Source organism: Lissotriton vulgaris, chromosome 1_1 (genome assembly GCF_964263255.1).
Source record: "Lissotriton vulgaris chromosome 1_1, aLisVul1.2, whole genome shotgun sequence".
Taxonomy (NCBI): domain Eukaryota; kingdom Metazoa; phylum Chordata; class Amphibia; order Caudata; family Salamandridae; genus Lissotriton; species Lissotriton vulgaris.
This window is the reverse complement of record NC_141685.1, coordinates 185510428-185530958: the sequence shown is the minus strand read 5'-3', so window position 1 is coordinate 185530958 and position 20531 is coordinate 185510428. Positions and strand designations below refer to the sequence as shown.

Sequence of the window (20531 nt, the reverse complement as noted above, 5' to 3'; positions counted from 1 at the left end):
CCCATACAAGACCCTGTCATGGACTGTGTGTGTCCACACCTCTGTGACATTTAAAAACCCAGGTCTTTACGGTCACCAAAGCTTGTTTCCCTGCTGGAAGCGGTGGTTCTGTCAGTGGCCACAAGAGGGCGCTCCTCGCCTGCTGATGAAACACTGAGCTGCAAATTGAATGAAAGGGAGAAGGGTTTCCTCTTCCGGGTCAGCGGCGGCAGAGACAGCACCAGCAGCGGTGGCGATATCACTTCCGGCCTCTCCTTGTGTGTCCAGCCTGCTGCAGAGGAGGAAGGAGCCCTGTCTGTCTGTGCAGTCACCTTCATCTTCAGACCCTCACAGACCCCCCTCAGACCCCAGATCTGCCCCCAGGAGGAGGAGAGAGCCTGGACAGGTTTCTGCTCAGGTAGGAGAGCTGCCAACTCACTCACTCACTTGGTTGCAATGTATGAATCCGTGGATCAGATTTCCCCCCCCCCCCCCCCCCCCCCCCCACCCCTTCCAGGGGTGCAGAGGAGGTGAGGCCTGTCCAGGGGAGTGCAGAGGAGGTGAGGCCTGTCCAGGGGTGCAGAGGAGGAGAGGCCTGTCCAGGGATGCAGAGGAGGTGAGGCCTGTCCAGGGATGCAGAGGAGGAGAGGCCTTTCCAGGGGTGGAGAGGAGGTGAGTCCTGTCCAGGAGTGCAGAGGAGGAAAGGCCTGTCCAGGGGAGCAGAGGAGGAGAGGCCTGTCCAGGGGTGCAGAGGAGGTGAGGCCTGTCCAGGGGTGCAAAGGAGGAGAGGCCTGTCCAGGGGTGCAGAGGAGGAGAGGCCTTTCCAGGGGTGGAGAGGAGGTGAGTCCTGTCCAGGAGTGCAGAGGAGGAAAGGCCTGTCCAGGGGAGCAGAGGAGGAGAGGCCTGTCCAGGGGTGCAGAGGAGGTGAGGCCTGTCCAGGGAAGGGGCAGAGGAGGTGAGGTCTGTCCAGGCGTGCAGAAGAGGTGAGGCCTGTCCAGGGGTGCAGAGGAGGAGAGGCCTGTCCAGGGGTGCAGAGGAGGTAAGGCCTGTCCAGGGGTGCAGAGGAGGCGAGGCCTGTCCAGGGAAGGGGCAGAGGAGGTGAGGTCTGTCCAGGCGTGCAGAGGAGGCGAGGCCTGTCCAGGGGTGCAGAGGAGGTGAGGCCTGTCCAGGGGTGCAGATGAGGGGAGGCCTGTCCAGGGAAGGGGCAGAGGAGGTGAGGTCTGTCCAGGCGTGCAGAGGAGGCGAGGCCTGTCCAGGGGTGCAGAGGAGGTGAGGCCTGCCCAGGGGTGCAGAGGAGGTGAGGCCTGTCCAGGGGTGCATAGGTGGGGAGGCCTGTCCAGGGGGTGCAGAGGAGGAGAGGCCTGTCCAGGGAAGGGGCAGAGGAGGTGAGGCCTGTCCAGGGGAGGCACAGGAGGTGAAGCCTGTCCAGGGGTTGCAGGGGAGGAGAGGCCTGTCCAGGGGTGCGGAGGAGGAGAGACCTGTCCAGGGGTACAGAGGAGGAGAGGCCTGTCCAGGGGTGCAGAGGAGGTGAGGCCTGTCCAGGGGTACAGAGGAGGTGAGGCCTGTCCAGGGGTGCGGAGGAGGAGAGACCTGTCCAGGGGAGCAGAGGAGGAGAGGCCTGTCCATGGGTGCAGAGGAGGAGAGACCTGTCCAGAGGTGCAGAGGAGGTGAGGCCTGTCCAGGGGTGAAGAGGAGGAGAGGCCTGTCCATGGGTGCAAAGGAGGTGAGGCCTGTCCAGGGGTGCAGAGGAGGAGAGGCCTGTCCAGGGGTACAGAGGAGGAGAGGCCTGTCCAAGGGTGCAGAGGTGGTGAGGCCTGTCCAGGGGTGCAAATAAGGGGAGGCCTGTCCAGGGGTGTAGAGGAAGTTAGGCCTGTCCAGAGGTGTGAGGAGTAGGTGAGACCTGTCCATGGGTGCAGAGGAGGAGAGGCCTGTCCAGAGGAGTGCAGAGGAGGCAAGGCCTGTCCAGGGGTGCAGCGGAGGTGAGGCCTGTCCAGGGGTGCACAGGAGGAGAGGCCTGTCCAGGGGTGCTGAGGAGGAGAGTCCTGTCCAGGGGTGCAGAGGAGGCGAGGCCTGTCTAGGGGTGCAGAGGAGGAAAGGCCTGTCCAGGGGAGCAGTTTCTCTCTTCGGGGCCTGTGCATAGCGCCCCGAGGCTCAGGGCGGAGTCAGAGGCGCTGTATGGGGTGGAATGAACTCTGGGCTCCTTTGTCCTTAATGAGAATCCTTCACCGAGAGGCCTGTCCAGGGGAGGGCAGAGGAGGGGAGGCCTGTCCCAGGGTGCAAAGGAGGTGAGGCCTGTCCAGGAGTGCAGAGGAGGAGAGGCCTGTCCAGGGGGGTTCAGAGGAGGTGAGGCCTGCCCAGGGGTGCAGAGGAGGAGAGGCCTGTCCCAGGGTGTAAAGGAGGAGAGGCCTGTCCAGGGGGGTGCAGAGGAGGAGAGGCCTGTCCAGGGGTGCTGAGGAGGAGAGGCCTGTCCAGGGGTACAGAGGAGGAGAGGCCTGTCCAGGGGTGCTGAGGAGGAGGGGCCTGTCCAGGGGTACAGAGGAGGTGAGGCCTGTCCAGGGGTGCAGAGGAGGTTAGGCCTGTGCAGGGGTGCAGAGGAGGAGAGGCCTGTCCAGGGGTGCAAAGGAGGTGAGACCTGTCAAGGGGGCAGAGGAGGTGAGTCTTTTCCAGAGGCGTTAGGAGGAGGTGAGGCCTGTCCAGGGGTGCAGAGGAGGTGAGGCCTGTCCAGTGAGTGCAGAGGAGCTAAGACCTATCCAGGGGAGCAGAGGAGGCGAGGCCATTCCAGGGGTGCAGAGGAGGAGAGGCCTGTCCAGGGGAGTGCAGAGGAGGCGAGGCCATTCCAGGGGTGCAGAGGAGGTGAGGGCTGTCCAGGGGTGCAGAGGACGTGAGGCCTGTCCAGGGGTGTAGAGGAGGTGAGGCCTGTCCAGGGGTGCAGAGGAGGCGAGGCCTGTCCAGGGGTACAGAGGAGGAGAGGCCTGTCCAGGGGTGCTGAGGAGGAGAATCCTGTCCAGGGGTGCAGAGGAGGTAAGGCCTGTCCAGGGGGTGCAGAGAAGGAGAGGCCTGTCCAGAGGAGTGCAGAGGAGGCAAGGCCAGTCCTGGGGTGCAGAGGAGGAGAGGCCTGTCCAGGGGTGCAGAGGAGGCGAGGCCTCTCCAGGGGTGCAGAGGACGTGAGGCCTCTCCAGGAGGTGCAGAGGAGGTGAGGTCTGTCCAAGGGGTGCAGAGGAGGAGAGGCCTGTCCAGAGGAGTGCAGAGGAGGCAAGGCCAGTCCTGGGGTGCAGAGGATGAGAGGCCTGTCCAGGGGTGCAGAGGAGGCGAGGCTTGTCCAGGGGAGGAGAGAAGGTGAGGCCTGTCCAGGGGTGCAGAGGAGGTGAGGCCTGTCCAGGGGTGCAGAGGAGATGAGGTCTGTCCAGGGGTGCAGAAGAGGTAAGGCCTGTCCAGGGGTGCAGAGGAGGAGAGAACTGTCCAGAGGAGGTGAGGCCTGTCCAGGGGTGCAGAGGAGGTGACGCCTGTCCAGGGGTGCAGAGGAGGTGAGGCCTGTCTAGAGGTGCAGAGGAGGTGAGGCTTGTCCAGGGGGAGGAGAGGATCTGAGGCCTGTAGAGGGGTGCCGAGGAGGTGAGGCTTGTCCAGGGTTGCAGAGGAGCTGAGGTCTGTCCAGGGGTGCAGAGGAGGTGAGGCCTGTCCAGGGGTGCAGAGGAGGTGAGGCCTGTCCAGGGGTGCAGAGGAGCGGAGGCCGGTCCAGGGGTGCAGAGGAGGCGAGGCTTGTCCAGGGGGAGGAGAGGAGGTGACGCCTGTCCAGTGGTGCAGAGGAGGGGAGGCCTTTCCAGGGGTGCAGAGGAGGTGAGGCCTGTCCAGAGGGGTGCAGAGGTGAGGCCTGTCCAGGGGTGCAGAGGAGGTGAGGCCTGTCCAGGGGTGCAGAGGAGGTGAAGCCTGTCCAGGGGTATAGAGGAGGGGAGGCCTGTCCAGGGATGCAGAGGAGGTGAGGTCTGTCCAGGGGTGCAGAGGAGGTGATGCCTGTCCAGTGGTGCAGAGGAGGGGAGGCCTGTCCAGGGGTGCAGAGGAGGTGAGGTCTGTCCAGGGGTGCAGAGGAGGTGAGGCCTGTCCAGGGGTGCAGCGGAGGTGAGGCCTGTCCAGTGGTGCAGAGGAGGGGAGGCCTGTCCAGGGGTGCAGAGGAGGTGAGGTCTGTCCAGAGGTGTAGTCATAGAGCCCTGTCCTGGTTTGTCAGATGGGTTCTGTGCGTTTAGACAACATAGACTATAGGATTGGTGTCGGACTGATTCTGGACACCTTTATCTGGTATGTTGGCGTGTATACCAGCTAGCTCACAGTGCCAATGGGAACTCCTCTTACCAAGGAGGGAAGAGTTTCTGGCAACTATCAAACATGACAACTCTGATCCTCTCAGATAGATACACAGAATAAACGGTTGGGATGTTTTCAATATGTATTTTATGAACAGTCGTTATTCTAGTGTAAAATAGATGTGCTGAGACAATCAATAGACAGTAGAGGATATACATAACTAGAAGCACTAGAAATGTAAAAGGATGATAGATTTCTACCATTCTGCTAAAATAATGAATGCATACCAGCATATAAAATACATTACAGTAAAAAACCCCATCACCTGAATTGAGAGAGTGTGGGACCCCCGTTCTGGTCTCGAACTGGACAACCCGCAGTTCCGTCTGGAGCTTGGGAGATGCAGACCGGCAAATGCTTCGTTGGTGCCTGCCAAGCAGAGGAGTTACTCCTTGACCCCAAAGGAGATTTCTTTAGTCCTCTAGTCTTGAGTAGAGCGTCAAAGTTCCAGGATTCAGTTGCAGAGTTTCCTCCAGGGATATCTAAAGTCCTGTTGCCAGGGGTTCCTTACTTATACCTAAGAAAGGGGTTGGACTAACTCTGGGGACCCACCTATGGGATGGTTTGGAAAGAGGGATGGCTACACCCATTTCCTTTGTCCAGTTTCGTGCCAGAGCAGGGGCTGGTAGCCCCTGCAACTGGTTTGAGCTGGACTATGCACAGGGACACCAAATGTGCCCCCAGTGCAGACTTTAAATCACTCCTGGAGTGTAACCACCCAGCCCTAATCCACCAAGGCCTGTCTGGGAGGTGGTTATGCCTCCATGTGACAGGAAACCTATTGTCCAGGCCTCCCCTGCCGGAGTTTCGGCCAGCAGAAGGAGGTCAGACTTGTGTCTGTGGCTGCAGCATCCATTTTGTGATGCCAGAGCTCTTTAAACTGGTTACCGGGTAGACCGGTGTGTAAATGTCTCTCCCTCGAGAAGGGTGGAATTCTACCCCCGCCGCCAGGACTGGCGGGGAGTAAGATTCCAAAGTGTTTGACACCAAACACAACATGTTTCCGTGCAGCCATCCCAAAGTTAGCATTTACCGCGAGGATATAATGCAGAGTATATGGTCAGGCTGCATCACAGAACAGCCCCAGAGAATGTTTCCGAAAGCTGCAGAGGGGCTCTGCTCATGAAACCAAGCACCCTGCCTTCAAGATTGATAAGGCCTGCCATAGGGGTGACTGATAGGTCTCTATGTGTAGTGATTCAAAGTAGATATAGGTAACCTATATCTCAGTAAGGGGTGCATGTCATTTTGGAAGGCTTCTCAGGGGTGGCATAATACATGCTGCTGCCCCTGGTAGGCCCATGGGGTACCTATGCCCTTAGTACCTAGTGTACCATGTACTAGGGACTCAAAAGGGTATCCCAGTAACCAAACTGGAGTATATCCATAGTACATGGAATCAATTTTAGGGAGAAGGCAGGCCAGGCCCCTGCTCATGTCCTGGTCTTCACAAGCCCCTGACTCACATCCAGGTCCTCACCAGGCCAAGCCTTAGAGGGAGATCAATCGGTTGTTGGCCCACAATGCCACCTCAAACAGGAAGCACCATATGCAAATCAGCTTTAGACTCCTTCCAATAGAAGCAGTCCAGCCTGAAGAGCCAATTCAGATCCTTTCTGAACCGGAACAGAAGCAACCCAAGACCGGTTTGAGCCTATCTGGGCCTTGACTGTAGGGTGCGGCTTGATTCCAGAGGTGCAGCGAGCACTGAACCCACATCTGGGTCCTGACTGTAGGGTGCGGCTTCATTCCAGCATTGCAGCGAGCACGGGACCCACATCTGGGCACACCTGGCATATTTATGAATACGGAAAATGATGGGTGGAACATTTGAGTTCATCTCTGCCACTAGTAATTACTCTGGGACACATCCAAGCCCAACCTTCTTGTTCTTGCCCTCCGTTGCACCTCAGCATGCAGCCGATTTAAGATCCACAAAGGCAGCATAAAGGCTACCCTTGTTTAAGACCACGTCTTCCAGTAGAGCATAATAAAAGGAAATACCTGATCAATGGTACTAGTACACACCATGAAGCCTGCCTGTAGAGGAGATAAGCTATCTGTCTCTCCCACCCAATCCTGCAGTTTGTTCAAAACTAGATGCAGAATTATCTTTTGGAATGAGTCTATCAGGCTGATAAGCCCGTAGTTGCCTGGCAGGGATTTATCCCCCTTTTTAAAAACGGGGATAATCTCCGCCCCTTTCCACGAATCAGTAACTGGGGCATCCTGCGCAATTGCGTTAGCCACCATCGCGTTGCAGTGGCACCATTTAGATTTTTCATACAGAAATATGTCCGGCAGAATGCCATCTGGGCCCGGTGCTTTACCTCCTGTTACTTCCCCCAGGGCCAGATTAACTTCAGCATCTTCAAAAACTGTGCCTGTGTTGTACCGGCACGAGGGCTTCTCTTCCGTCCCTTCCCCTGAGCTACGTGCTTAAAGTGAGTGACCCAATGTTCCTGTGAAATGTGGTTTTGCGGCTGGGTTGGCAGACCACCCCTGTCCCACTTAGCTATGTTCCAAAACTGTTTGGGATTTTTGTTAACGCACGCTAATTTGAGTTCCTGCCATCTATCCTCATCCCAGGATTTTTTTGCCTTAACTTGTGCTCTTCGGTAATTATACCTTAGTTGCCGTACAGCACTGGGATTTCACTCTTTTATTGCAGCTCCTAGTTGTCTACGCACCTCTTTACACATTCCATATTGAACCACTGTGGGCCTTTCCTAGGATAGACTCCCTTGGCCTTATGGCATCTAATGAAATAAGTGCCTAGCTTGGCAAAAAAGCTAACATGGGTACCGATCACCGGGTCAAGAGCAGCTGAGTTTAGCATGCATACTTCCAACTCTGAAATCGCCCCTTCAACGTCTAGGGATATTGAAGCTAAAGCTTCGGGGTGCTTGAGTATATTTGCCCATTTTAGGCGTCTCATGTCGTTTGATGGAACCACATCCTTGTGAGCAAATTACTCTCTGATCGCGTGTGTTCCTGTTGTGGTAACAAATCAAGAGTTGCACACAGGGGGTTGTGGTCACTCTCTGGCCGCTCTCTTACTACCATATCCCTTAAGGGATGCCACAGTCGCAGATTGATTAATAAGTAGTCTATGCGACTAGCACAATTGCCATTGTTGAAAGTATTTGCTCCATGCCTATCGGATGTGGATCTGACATTCGCCACCCGTGGTCCCTTCTCTAGATAAGTGGCATTTTGGATTGCCACGTCATTTTTTAAATGGTGGCAGTTCTAACTTTAAGATCCCCCATTGCAAATCAGCATCTGAATAAAATCACAATATTGTATTATATTGTATTCTAATTGCATTTGTATAGCGCTTACTACCCCTGACGACCTATTGAGGATTAGTGTTGAAGTAACTTTTAAGTGGTGGATATGTTAGTCAGTTATTTGGATTCGGAAGGATAGCAGAAGGATAGAAGAGGAAATAAGGTTTGTATTTATATAGCGCTTCTAACTCCTGATGGGGGTGTTGAAGCGCTTTTTTTGGTGGATAGCATGCTATTCCGGAAACCCATAAAGGATTAGTGGTGAATTAGTATGGTGAAACATGAAAGTAAATTGAGTGGTGGATATTAGTCAGTTATTTGGAGTGCGAAGGATAGCGGAGGGATAGAAGGGAATGAAAGGGTTGCATACATATAGTGCCTGTTACCCCTGATGGGGTGTTAAAGCACTTTTCTGGCGAGTAGCAGGCTACTCAGGAACCCATAAAGGATTAGTGTTGAAAATTAGTATAGTGAAATATGAAGTAATTTGAGTGGTGGATATGTTAGTCAGTTATTTGGATTGAGAAGGGTTGGGGAGAGGTAAAAAAGGAAAAAAGGTTTGCCTATATAGCGCTTGTAAGCCTGATGAGGTGATGAAACGCTTTGATGGCCAGTAGCACGCTACTCTGGAACCCATAAGTAGTGGTGAATTAATATGGTGGAATATGGAATAAGAGAAGTGAACATGTTAGTCTGTTATTTTGATTGAAAAGGATAGTGGAGGGATAGAAGAGTGAAGGATTTCTTTTTTTAGGTCATAGCAGTAGGAGGAAGCTTTTGGATGAGTAAAAAGCGTTTTTGGAGGGGACGAGTCAGAGGGAAGAGTTTAGAAAGGTTTCTTTTGGGGTATCGGTATAGTAAAAGAGGTGTCTGTTGATACAAGGTGTGATAGAGTAGGAGAGAGGATTATTTTGTGAAACATAGTAGTGGTATGGGGTTTAGGATAAAAGAGAGTGGGTGTAGAGGATATACTGATAGATGTATAGGGTGAGACATAGGGTAGTGAATTGGAAAGAGTACTAGAAAGAAGTTTGAGATGAGTCAGAAAGTTGGGCTAGAAGATATATTGAGAGAAGTATAGGCTGAGAAATAGGGTAGTGCATTGGATATGCTAAATTAGAAGAAAGTGATAAATATATAGACACATAAGTAAATTGAAAGTATATAGATGCATAAAGGAGGTAAGTATGTGCAGATTAAAGATGTTGATAGAGGTGCAGGATGAGAAATAGGGTAGTGCATTGGATATGCTTTTTAAGGAGAAAAGTAACAGACACATAGATCCAAGTACATGGAGGTACATAGATGCACAATGGAAGCAAGTACATGCAGACCAAAGATGATTTTTGTCTTTTTTGTTGTTTTATAACATAAGTATTGTACATGTTTATACAAAGCAATACACAAAGATAGGCACATATCTATAGTGAAAATAAATGTATATATACAGAGTGACAAATACGTAGGGTGGGTATTAATGAATGGCCAGCATTCCTGGCACTGGTCCCGGCCAGTCTCTAACAGGTTTAAACAGGCACTCACCCATGTCCTCTTCATCCTTAGCTCCGACTCCCAAGCGGAGATGCCCTAAGCCTTGGCTGTTTATGGCCCTAGTAGTCAGGTGACCCCTTCAGCCATTGGGAACCCTAGCCCAAACACTATCCAATAACATCACTAACCCTAAACTCTAGAACCAATTGGAGACCAGGACCTTCCAGCCAATCATGACCCTAGTCCAAGCACCCAATCAGTTTAGAAAACCCTGATCTCTACGTCCAATAGAGGCCCTAGCCCTACCAGTAGTCTCAACCCTAGTCCAAGCAACAAAATGGCACAGGAAACCCTAGTTCCTATTTTCAATAGAAAGCCTAACCCTACTCTTAGTCCCACACCTAGTCCAGGAACCAATCACACCAGAAGCTCTAATCGCTACTTCCAATTAAAGGCCTAACCCTAGCCCTAGTCCCACCCTAGTCCCAACAACCAATAACACAGGAAGCTCTAGTCCCTACTTCCAATAGAAATCCTAACCCTAGCCCCAACCCTACATTGATTGAATCACAGGGAGCGCTTATCTATTGACAGTGACACCAAGGACACCAAGGACTTGCCTGACTGCCGTGAGGGGAACGGCTAATCTTTGCACATCTGGGCCATCACCACCTGCCGTGAGGGGAACGGCTCGCCGCTCTTCGCTCCTCGCGCCCCACCAGCCCCATCGCCGCCGCAGGGACTCCATCTCCCAGGTGCCCCAGCGGTTGTGGCGCGAGAGTGACGCCATTAGAGCGCCCGGAGGCGTGTTAAAAGACAGGAACGCTTCTCGCCCCGCAAGTTGCGCGCGGGAGCACCCAGGCGAACCCCGGGCCAAGGGCGGGCCCGTTTAAGCCCGTTCAAGACCGGAGAGGCTGGGTCGGGCCACCCCCCTTCCATCTTCTACTCAGCACATCTGCGTGAGTACATTGCCTAAATAATTATTTGTATCTAACTGGGAGATTTGTTATGCCGCCTAAAGAGGCAAAGGGGAGAGCAGGTGCTGCAATTTTTACTGGAGCTATGGACCAATTCATAACAAAGATGAACAGTGTTGTTGATGAGGGGATTACCATAATGGAGCGACGTGTCTCACATGAACTGGCTATCGCAAGAAGATCTTCTATGGGACTAATTGCGAACGCTCGGACTCCTGATAACTTGGATGCCAATAGTGGCTTAAGTGCTTCCCCCATCTTAGAACTTCCAATCCTACAGCTTCCCGTTTGTAATCTGTCACAGAGTACCCTTAGTAGTCAGTCCACAGCATCAGATTCATTGTTGTTATCCCCCCAAATGTTTCCTACTATGCCCAGTGTAGCAAAGGTGTATAATACTAGGCAACAGTGTGGGAAAGACCCGGGGGCAATTCCAAAAAACACCCATCAATCAGTAAATAACATTGGCGGGAGAAAAAATAAAGGTCGTAAAGCCAGGAAAGCTAACTTACCTATTGCGGAGCAACCAGTTGTTAATTCTCCCCATGGATTGACAGACTCAACCTTGCCTAGCAGGGTGACCCAGGTTTTAGATGGGTTGCCAAGCCAAGAAGTATGGCAGGGGGTGCTGGAGGCTGAGCCTAATGCTATCTATGACACTATTAAGCTCCTCTTAGCCCCATTAGAAGAAAGGTTGAGCAAGATTGAGGTCCATTTAAAGAGGGTTGAACGTGATGTTAAGGGCCTTGTTGAACCCACTCTAAGAGTTATTTCGCCCTCAGTTACTAAATTGTCTAAAACCCGCAAGGAAAAGGTTGCCGTTCCAGCGACCATCAAAGAATAAGTGGGCTCAAATACAGTCCAGTCGGTTTTACCTGTTTCTTTAGCTATTCCTATTGATAAAGTAATAGCAGGTCCCAATGTAAACAATTCATGTCAACGTAAGAAGATCTCAGAACAAGACATGTCTGGTGGGGGGGGCAACGACTATCCAACTTAATGCGGGTAAAAAAATCTTAAATCTACCCCCGGAGGTTTGTCCATTTGTGGTGGTCCTGGCAGGTGTCCCAGAACTGGGCAAAAATGAGGGGGAAAGCCCCACAAAACTATGGAACAGGGTCATACACTGGCTAAATACGAATAGACCCTTGCCCCTGCACTTAGTGGGTAAAATACTTATGATCCGAAGGACACCATTAGTGGGACACTTGGCTAAAAACATAAGGGGTGATTGTATTCTGATTAACTTTAATAACCCTTGAATTGTCGATTATATCTGCAACTGGAGATACCCCAGCACAGGCACGACTGTCCATTCCCTCCCATTAACTTACTTCTATCCCCCTGGCTATTTTGCTCCTCAGCTCGATGGATGGACTATGGTTCCCCGGAGCGGGAGGGGCCCAGCTCAGGGAGAATTGCCTATGCCCCCCTTGAACATTGATAGTTTTTTTCATCATAACCGTTAAGACTGTCTGGAGGCAGTTGATTGACCCGATGATATCGTAAGAGAAATAAGTATTTCCCCTTCCCCCCCAGGTGGATGCTCCTTAGACTCACCTGTATCACAACAGTCAGTGGGCTCAAAGTCCACTGATATAGTACTGGACACTGGGAGTACTATTAATATTGACGCCAACCAGGCCTTAGGTGAAACTGCAAGTGTCCTGGTCCTCAGTAAGATACACATTAGCAATCTTAAAATTGTTTCGTGGAATGTGGCAGGTCTGCGAAACAAGCTTTTGTTATCATAGCTTTATTGATGAGTATGACATTTGTATATTTCAGGAGACATGGAGTTTGGAACCGCTGTATAAACAGGGATTTTCTTGTTTCTGTGTACCTGCTACCTCGGTTGGGCGCGGTCGTCCTTCTGGTGGGCTTATGGTATGGGTAAGGGTTGACCTTAACCTTAAGATTATTCACCACACCTCCTCCTGTCTGGATATTATGAGAATCTCTATTGAGGGTATGAATGGTGCCCCCGCTTGGGAATTCTTTAATGTATATGCAAGGGGTACCCAAGAGGGGACCAAGTCGTCTACCATCGATATTTTAACTGACTTGCTGAGGTTGTGTGTTCCTGACTCCTTAGTTCTGGTCGCTGGGGACTTTAACTGCTCGTTTGAACCTTTGGCAGTAGATGATATTCTTGGAGTGCATGAGGATGATGCACAATGGGGCGTCCCGTCTCTTACCCTCAAGCCTGTCAGGAGATGGTCTCCTGTAGTCATTCAAGTAAATGGTTTAATGATCGAAACAGGTTTAAGAGCTACCAACGGCCGTACTACCTCCGATGCTCAGGGAGCAAACACCTACAACAGAGTATCGGGTGAGAGTAGGATTGACTACATAATGGTAGACAGGAGGGCTGATGAGCAGTCACTAAGGCTATCTGTAGTATGCAATGAGGCGGCTTGTCCTACAGATGTAGAAGTCATCTATACTGCCACTATGGATCAGATTGGTAAGTTGTTTACGGTCCCAGCCAAAAAGAGTCTGGCAACTATCAAACCAGCCCAGAATTGGTTTGATAGTAACTGTAGAAGGAGGAAAAACAATCTAATTATTGCCATCAAATCTTCTAATCCAGTATCTGTCCGGTTGGCCAGACTGTACTATAGACAGGCTATAATAGCCGCCAGAAGGGCTTGGGAAGAATCCCATTGGGTAAACCTCAGAGATGCAAGCCAAACTAAGATGGTAATTTATTCTGGGCATTAGTCAGAAAATCGACTGGCTGCGACTCGAACCAAATTCCAAATCATATTACAGATAGTGAATGGTTTGAACATTTTGCTAAACTCTATGGTGGGAATGAGCTGCCCGGAGACCCAGGGCATTTGAGCGGTGCTCTGGATGTTGGTTCCCGGCGGCTCATACCCACTAGAGTTGCCAAAAAAGAGGTCCTTACGGCAATAGCTAAAATAGTATCTGCTAATGCCCCAGGACAGGACGGTGTGCCAGGTGACCTTTTTAAAGCCAATCCTGACGGTTGGGCAACTTATTTTACTACTTTGATAAATGCACTGCTAGCAGGTTCACCTGTTCCTAATTCATGGAAGGCGGCTGAGGTGATCCCTATCTACAAGAAGGGCCCTAGGAAGGATCCTGCCAACTATCGCCCAATTAGTCTTATAGACGCTGGGCAGAAATTGGTTGGCAGGGTTCTCCTGGAGAGGATCCTCTTGTGGGTAGAGGAGAATAACATCATCTCTCCTTTTCAGGCAGGCTTCTGGGCATGCACAGGTACGGTGGATCAAGCATTTAAGATGTTACTCCTTCACTGGAAGGTAGTTACAATTGGCAAAGGCGGTCTTTATTTGGCATTATTGACTTAAAGACCGCCTTTGACCTGGTCCCCCGAGACCGCCTGTGGTTAATCTTGGAGGAGATGGGGATCTCCCTACCAATCTTAAATCTTTTGGCCCGCATGCACGATGGCACTTATGCCCGTATTAGATGGGGATCCCAAGGGCAAAAAACTGATAGAATTCCTGTGAACACGAGGGGTACGCCAGGGCTGCGTGTTAGCCCCAACACTTTTTTCATTATTTGTGAATGGTGTGGTCTCTTTTTTGCTTGAAATAGACGCAGATGCTCCGGTTCTGGCGGGTGATAAAGTGCCCACCCTACTCTTTGCAGACCACACGTTGTTGGTCTCAAAAACCCCTGTGGGTCTGCAAAAGTTGTTGAATCGCTTCTGTTTGTTTTGTAAGCTTAGGGGCCTTGTCCTAAACACCTCGAAAACTAAGCTCCTTTACTTTAACCCAAGTAAGTCTTCCAGATCCACCCTCTCCCTTGATGGAGAATCCCTGGAGCGTGTAAAAGAATTTGACTACCTGGGAATTAGAATTTCACAAATCTTAAAGTGGCAGCCTCACATTGATAAAATGGTTTTAAATCATAAAAGGATGGTAGGTGCATTAGGGCGACAACATCGTATGTCCATCTCCAAGCCCATTGCTCCTGCCCTGGATATTTATGCTGCAAAAGCCGTGGGCAGCGCCCTTTATGGTGCAGAGTTGTGGGGTTTCGATTGCATCAACGGCCTGACCACCTCTGAGAATAAGTTCCTTAGGGAGCTGGTATCCCTTCCAAGGGGCACCCCCATTAACCCCTTCCATGCTCATGACGAGCTCAGCTCGTCATGAGGCACAGTGGAGCTGTGCTGATGACGAGCTGAGCTCGTCATGAACAATGGCTTTCAAAGCCACTCAGCACAGGAGGGGAAAACCATTAGCAGCCAAGGTGTTAAACCATTATTGAGTGATCTGGGTCGCCGCTCCATACAGGACCTAGCCAGGTTACGGCCTCTTTTATACTGGGCTAGGTTATGGCGGACCCCAGAGCCCTCAAAGTACCTAGATGGTTTGAAAGAGGTCATGAATCTTAATGGTTCCCATAAAATTAACTGGATCCTCAATATAAAGAAGCTTCTGCATGAAACTGGCTTGCCAATTGATTGGGAGCTCGGAGTTGCTTTATCTAAGGCCGAAACTAAGCGAGTTTACTGGAATTGGGTTGATGAGCAAGACCTAAGGGACCCAAACCAAGGAAGGTTGACTGAAGCATTTAAACAGCACAAACCTAAGCCTCGCTTGGACCCTTACTTGGATTTTATCAAGAAACCAAGAGACAGATCCCTATTCATTCAGTTCAGGTTGGGAAACCTCCCCCTCCATGATTATACCTGTAAGTGGAAGCCCCCGTACCAAACTTCACCTGACTGCCCAATTTGTGAAGGTGTCACTGAAAGTATCGCTCACGTCTTTTTTGTATGCCCAGCCTATGTAAAACCCAGACAGAAATGGCTAAAATCCGTGTGTTTATTGCTCAGAACTAGGGACCATTCCTCAGCACTTAGAATATTGAAGGCTGACACTAGCAGAAGCTTAGTGTGTGGGGTTGCCAAATTTCTGAGCTGGGCTTGGATAATCAGATCAAAGGCTACGAGATGACCTTAGTTTTAGCTACATTTTTTATATTCACAAAGCTGCTAATGTTTAATATGCCTTTTAAACTATTTATTGTAATATGAATGTTTCTATTGTAACTTACTTTGTAAAATGTAATACCCATGAATTGTGGTTTTTATACTTTGTATGTGCTTTTATGATATTTTGTATATCGAAATAAAGCTTTGATGATGTTGATGATGAATCACAGACCCAGAAACCAATCAGAACCCTCAAATACCCAACCAATGAAGACACTAACCCTAATCCAATAGAAACATCAGATACAACCACCAATCAGTGTACACATGTACCAAACATTATCAGACTATATTAGGTCCCAGATACCTCAGGCAAGGTTTGCTGGCCAGGGAGTTAGAAGCTGCTCCTCTATTCAGAAATCTCTTAGGAGACAGACAGGCTCAATCCACACTTTGTACTTCTACAGGTAAGGCCCTAACAAACTTGTCCTCTAACATCACTATTTGTATAAAACTTTACTCCCTCTCCTGGCCAAAAAACAAAGTGCACAGTCCCTATTAAACACAGTTTAAACATCTTACGGCAGATTACTGCTGTCTCATGGGGGAAGGGGGGCTGGTTTCACTTACTTGTTATCACAAAATGGTCACAGGGGGTGCACTGCTTAACATGCTGGTCTTAGCACAGAGCAAAGGAGACATTTAGAGGGAAAAACTGATAGTCAGGGGAATGGAAGGGAAAAACTACAGAGTTTGGACTGCAAATCCCAGGATTGAACAGGTTAAATGCTTCCAGTCACAGGCAGGAAAAACCACAAGCATTGAGGGACACCTGGTTCACAAGCACCCTCACAGACATGCGGGATCTGCGTATGTCAAGCGGATCGGTCACAAGACACTAAAGAACACTACAAGATGACATGCCAAAAATTATTTTGATGGTGAGGGGGAAGTGAGGAAGGGACTATAGTTGTAATTCACAGATACAAGTGGAACACTGCCCTCAAACATGTTATGATTTCACTGCATTAATGGCACACTCAAAATTATACACATGACTGACCTAGGAAAGACAAACATGTGGCAAAAACATGCTTTGGCATGGGCTATGTTCTTCTATACAGTATGGTCATGTCCACGGATAATGAAGTACTGGGAGAATGCATCTGACAGCTAAATAAAACAGACCTGTAGATTTCATAACGTAGCTTCCAAACAAAATGAAATCCTGCCTTTTTTATTCGGGAACTTGTATTCTGTGCCCTAATATAAGAGGTTATAACTTTTATGTGATAAATATACTTTGTTTTGGGGTATCGGAAACGCACAATCCGTTGATTACTCATCTGAAGCAAAACACAAGCCGTTGAATGAATTACATTATTTATTTAACTATTGATGATTAGTGTTGAATTAGTATAGTGATTTATTTAACTTGACTCCCCAAGCCAAGAGACAAATACACTGCACTCCCAAGTCCAATTGAAAAGAAATCCTATTCAGTATTGTTTTAATTATCAAATGAATGGAAGGTGCCTGTTAGAGGAGGCTGTTTGCAGGGTGGGTGTTTTTGTTATTGTTATTAATAATCAGTCTCGGCTGGTTTAAAATCATATGCAGACCCCGTGCTCTATTGTTCGCCCCCTTTCAGAGACCCTGCCTCTTCCATTGTCTGGCCTAGGGTTGTTGTCTAAACAACACAAATATCCATGGGTCTGATAAGCAAGATAAACGCAAGAAACTAGCAACAGGACTAATCTGGTTTCTACAACTCAGTGAAGGAAAATTCTATTAAAAGGACGGATTCCCATAAATCACGAGTGGTGACATGCTTCATCATCTGGGTCTCCTCCTAATGTCACACTAGTGGCACTAAGGACTGCAACCCATGCTTCAGGAAAGGGGAGCTCGTAGATGTTTTGACCTATTTCGATAAAACACGCTGTATATGGACCTCTGGATGCGAGTACTCAATTATGTGGGAATCGTGAAAGCAGTGCAGTAGTGTGCATGTGATGTGAATTAAAATTACCAATGGGAAGCAAAATTATTTATTCGTGCCTCTCAGAGATCAAGACATAAAAACAGTGCAAAACAACAGTCTTAAACGAGTAACTGTCTAGATGTGCAGGGTCAACATGTTTCAGCAATTAATGGATAACGTGTCCTATGCCTTCGTCAGGACCTTAAGTATTGCTACTGCAAGTGAGTGTTATAAATACACAATATATAATGTGTGTAAAGAGTTGGAACTGATACAACCTCTTTACCTGTAAATAAGGATAACAGTTCCTCTGTAAATGACGATTTCCCGTCTTTTGAGAGGATCAGACCTCGCCTCACCTGGCCACTGATCAGGACATAGGAGGTACCGCTCTCTCCGTCGGTACCTCTGGCGGTTCCAAAAGCCCCAGACGGCTTTTGGGACCGCCAGAGGTACTGACGGAAAGCAGTAGCAATACTTAAGGTCCTGATGAAGCCATAGGATAAGTTATCCATTAATTGGGCAATGGTGCCCGCTTGTTTGCATTTGCAGCGGGCCCTGCACGCCCCCACTGCAAGAACAGCCCCCGCCACACACAGCACTTGCAGGACACGCATGCTGTGTGGGGCGGCAGCCGCTCCCAAAGTGAAATCCTGCATGGCGCTGCAAATACAAACAAGCGGCGTCCCATGAGTGCTGTGTGGGCTGCATTTCAAATAAGCGACAGGCGTTATTAAAGTGGAAGGGCTCATGGCACGCTGCTGCAAATACAAAGAAGAAGGGCGCCAATGCTGTGCACTTTGCCGTGCCTGCTTTAGCAAGACTTGAATTAATATGTGAGAAGTTGGCCTGGCATATGCTGTCCACTACTCTAGTGGGCACCTTGCACCAGTCCAAACAACCCTTATTGATGATAGGTTACATGCAACCTTTATTGAAAGCTATCCTTGAGGTAACTATGGAGCAGCCTTCAGGCTATGTATTGGAGGAATGTGAAGCAGCTTATTTTACCAGTCTATAATCTCGTGAATGACCAAATGAAAGGAGGACCACTCAAGGAATATATATAAAATATATGTATTTATTCTAAACACATCTCTCTAGTCTCTTTATGAGGCTAGAGGCAAAAGTACATACAGAAAACTTAATAGCACACAGTAAATTAACACAATATATGTTGAGCCCTAGGGGCGTACCAAACCATGTATCAATAAAGTCGTATAAGAACCACGACTTTGATAGACACAAGGACTAGAGCCTGTAGAAGTGCTGGGGCCACCAGGAACCACCCAAGGTAGTGACTCAGGGGACCCACAGGGGACACGCTTTCAGTGTCTGAACACAGCCGCGGATCACCGTTAAACTTCAATTGGGAATGTCGCGGTTGGAAAATTAAAGAAAATGGACACTTAGAGGAGGACTTTGAGCAAACCCCTTTAGACTTAAGGGGTTCTAGAGCCAACACCCACAGGAGCAATGTAGTACTCGAGTTACCTCACCCAGGGAAGCCGGGTGCATAGGTGTCTTTTGGTGTTGGGAATCGTCGCTGTATCCAACGGCGATCTGCTGCAAATTGCTACTGCTGTCGAGGTGGAAAGTGTCCGCATTGATCCAAGCCTGGATTGAAGATGAGAAGAACCTGAAAGAAGAGGGGACAGAGTCTGGGTCACTTGCCAGTGACCAGGGGTACGATAGGCAGATGCCCACCAATGTCGGTGATTTCAGGTGAAGGAGGTGAAGATTGACTCTTCAGCCACGAGGACCAGGAGGCGTCGACGACAACCAGGAGCTAGATTCGAGCTGACCCACGAAGTATGCAGAGTGCTGCAGTATCGGTGCCCGGGTTAGACCCATCAAGCCTTGGCAACAGCAACCCATGCAGAAAGGAGAAAGATGCTTCGGTGTGGGCCAGCAAGGTCCGAGGGACTCACCACTTGGTGGGGAGTCAGGGCACATCTAAAGCAAGAGGTGTCAAGAAGTCAATGCACTTGCAAATGTGCAGGGTGTCCAGGAGTTCTAGTTCCACGTCACTCACTAGGACTGTGGGTCTCAGCTTTGCTGGGGACTCGGGTCAACCTCTGAGAAGTCTGGAAATCCTCTTCCTGGGCTGCAGATACTTCAGAGTCCATCGGGAGCTTTGGAAATGCAGACCGGCAAATGCTTCGTTGGTGCCTGCCAAGCAGGGGAGTTACTCCTTGACCCCAAGGGAGATTTCTTTAGTCCTCTAGTCTTGAGTAGAGCATCAAAGTTCCAGGATTCAGTTGCAGAGTTTCCTCCAGGGATATCTAAAGTCCTGTTGCAAGGGGTTCCTTACTTATACCTAAGAAAGGGGTTGGACTAACTCTGGGGACCCACCTATGGGAGGGTTTGGAAAGAGGGATGGCTACACCCATTTCCTTTGTCCAGTTTCGTGCCAGAGCAGGGGCTGGTAGCCCCTGCAACTGGTTTGAGCTGGACTATGCACATGGACACCAAATGTGTCCCCAGTGCAGACTTCAAAGCACTCCTGGAGTGTAACCACCCAGCCCCAATACACTAAAACCTGTCTGGGAGGTGGTTACGCCTCCCTGTGACAGGAAACCTATTGTCCAGGCCTCCCCTGCCGGAGTTTCGGTCAGCAGCAAGAGGCCAGACTTGTGTCTGTGGCTGCAGCATCCATTTTGTGATGCCAGAGCTCTCTAAACTGGTTACCGGGTAGACCGGTGTGTAAATGTCTCTCCCTCAAGAAGGGTGGAATTCTACCCCCGCCACCAGGACTGGAGGGGGGTAGGATTCCAAAGTGTTTGACACCAAACACAACATGTTTCCGTACAACCATCCCAAAGTTAGCATTTACCGCGAGGATATAATGCAGAGTATATGGTCAGGCTGCATCACAGAACAGCCCTAGAGAATGGTTCCGAAAGCTGCAGAGGGGCTCTGCTCATACATGGGCACCCTCTCACATGAAACCAAGCACCCTGCCTTCAAGATTGATAAGGCCTGACATAGGGGTGACTGATAGGTCTCTATGTGTAGTGATTTAAGGTAGATATAGGTAACCTATATCTCAGTAAGGGGTGCATGTCATTTTGGAAGGCTTCCCAGGGGTGGCATAATACATGCTGCAGCCCCTGGTATGCCTCTGGGGTACCTATTCCCTTACTACCTAGTCTACTATGTACTAGGGACTCACAAGGGTACCACAGTAACCAAACTGGAGTGTACCTATTGTACATGGAATCAATTTTAGGGAGAAGGCAGATAGGCTGGGGTCCTGAATAGCAGGATCCCAGCCAAACTAAGTCGAAAACCAGCAAAACACCAGAAAAAAAGTGGGGGAAACCATGCAGTCAGATGACACCTTCCTACAATAATGTTCAAGGGTGAGGGGCTCAAAAGTCACATTAAAATCCACCGCAGTCAGAATGTTTGAACCACGGTAGATCTAATAAGTTTTCTAAAGCCGCTATAACTTTAGACTTCTTCCCCTTTGAGCCCCTGGCATAAACGTTAGAAACGTCCACAGCCCC

General features: G+C 49.7%; 1 pseudogene across 1 annotated transcript in view; it reads left to right on the top strand.

The window, feature by feature from the left end:
- The first annotated feature begins 356 nt into the window (after window positions 1-356).
- Window positions 357-20531, top strand: part of LOC147738112 (uncharacterized) — a 33562-nt pseudogene continuing 13387 nt past the window's right edge. The window contains exon 1 of the transcript XR_015307459.1: window positions 357-397. The product of XR_015307459.1 is annotated as an uncharacterized LOC147738112 (transcript). The remainder of the gene's footprint in view (window positions 398-20531) is intronic.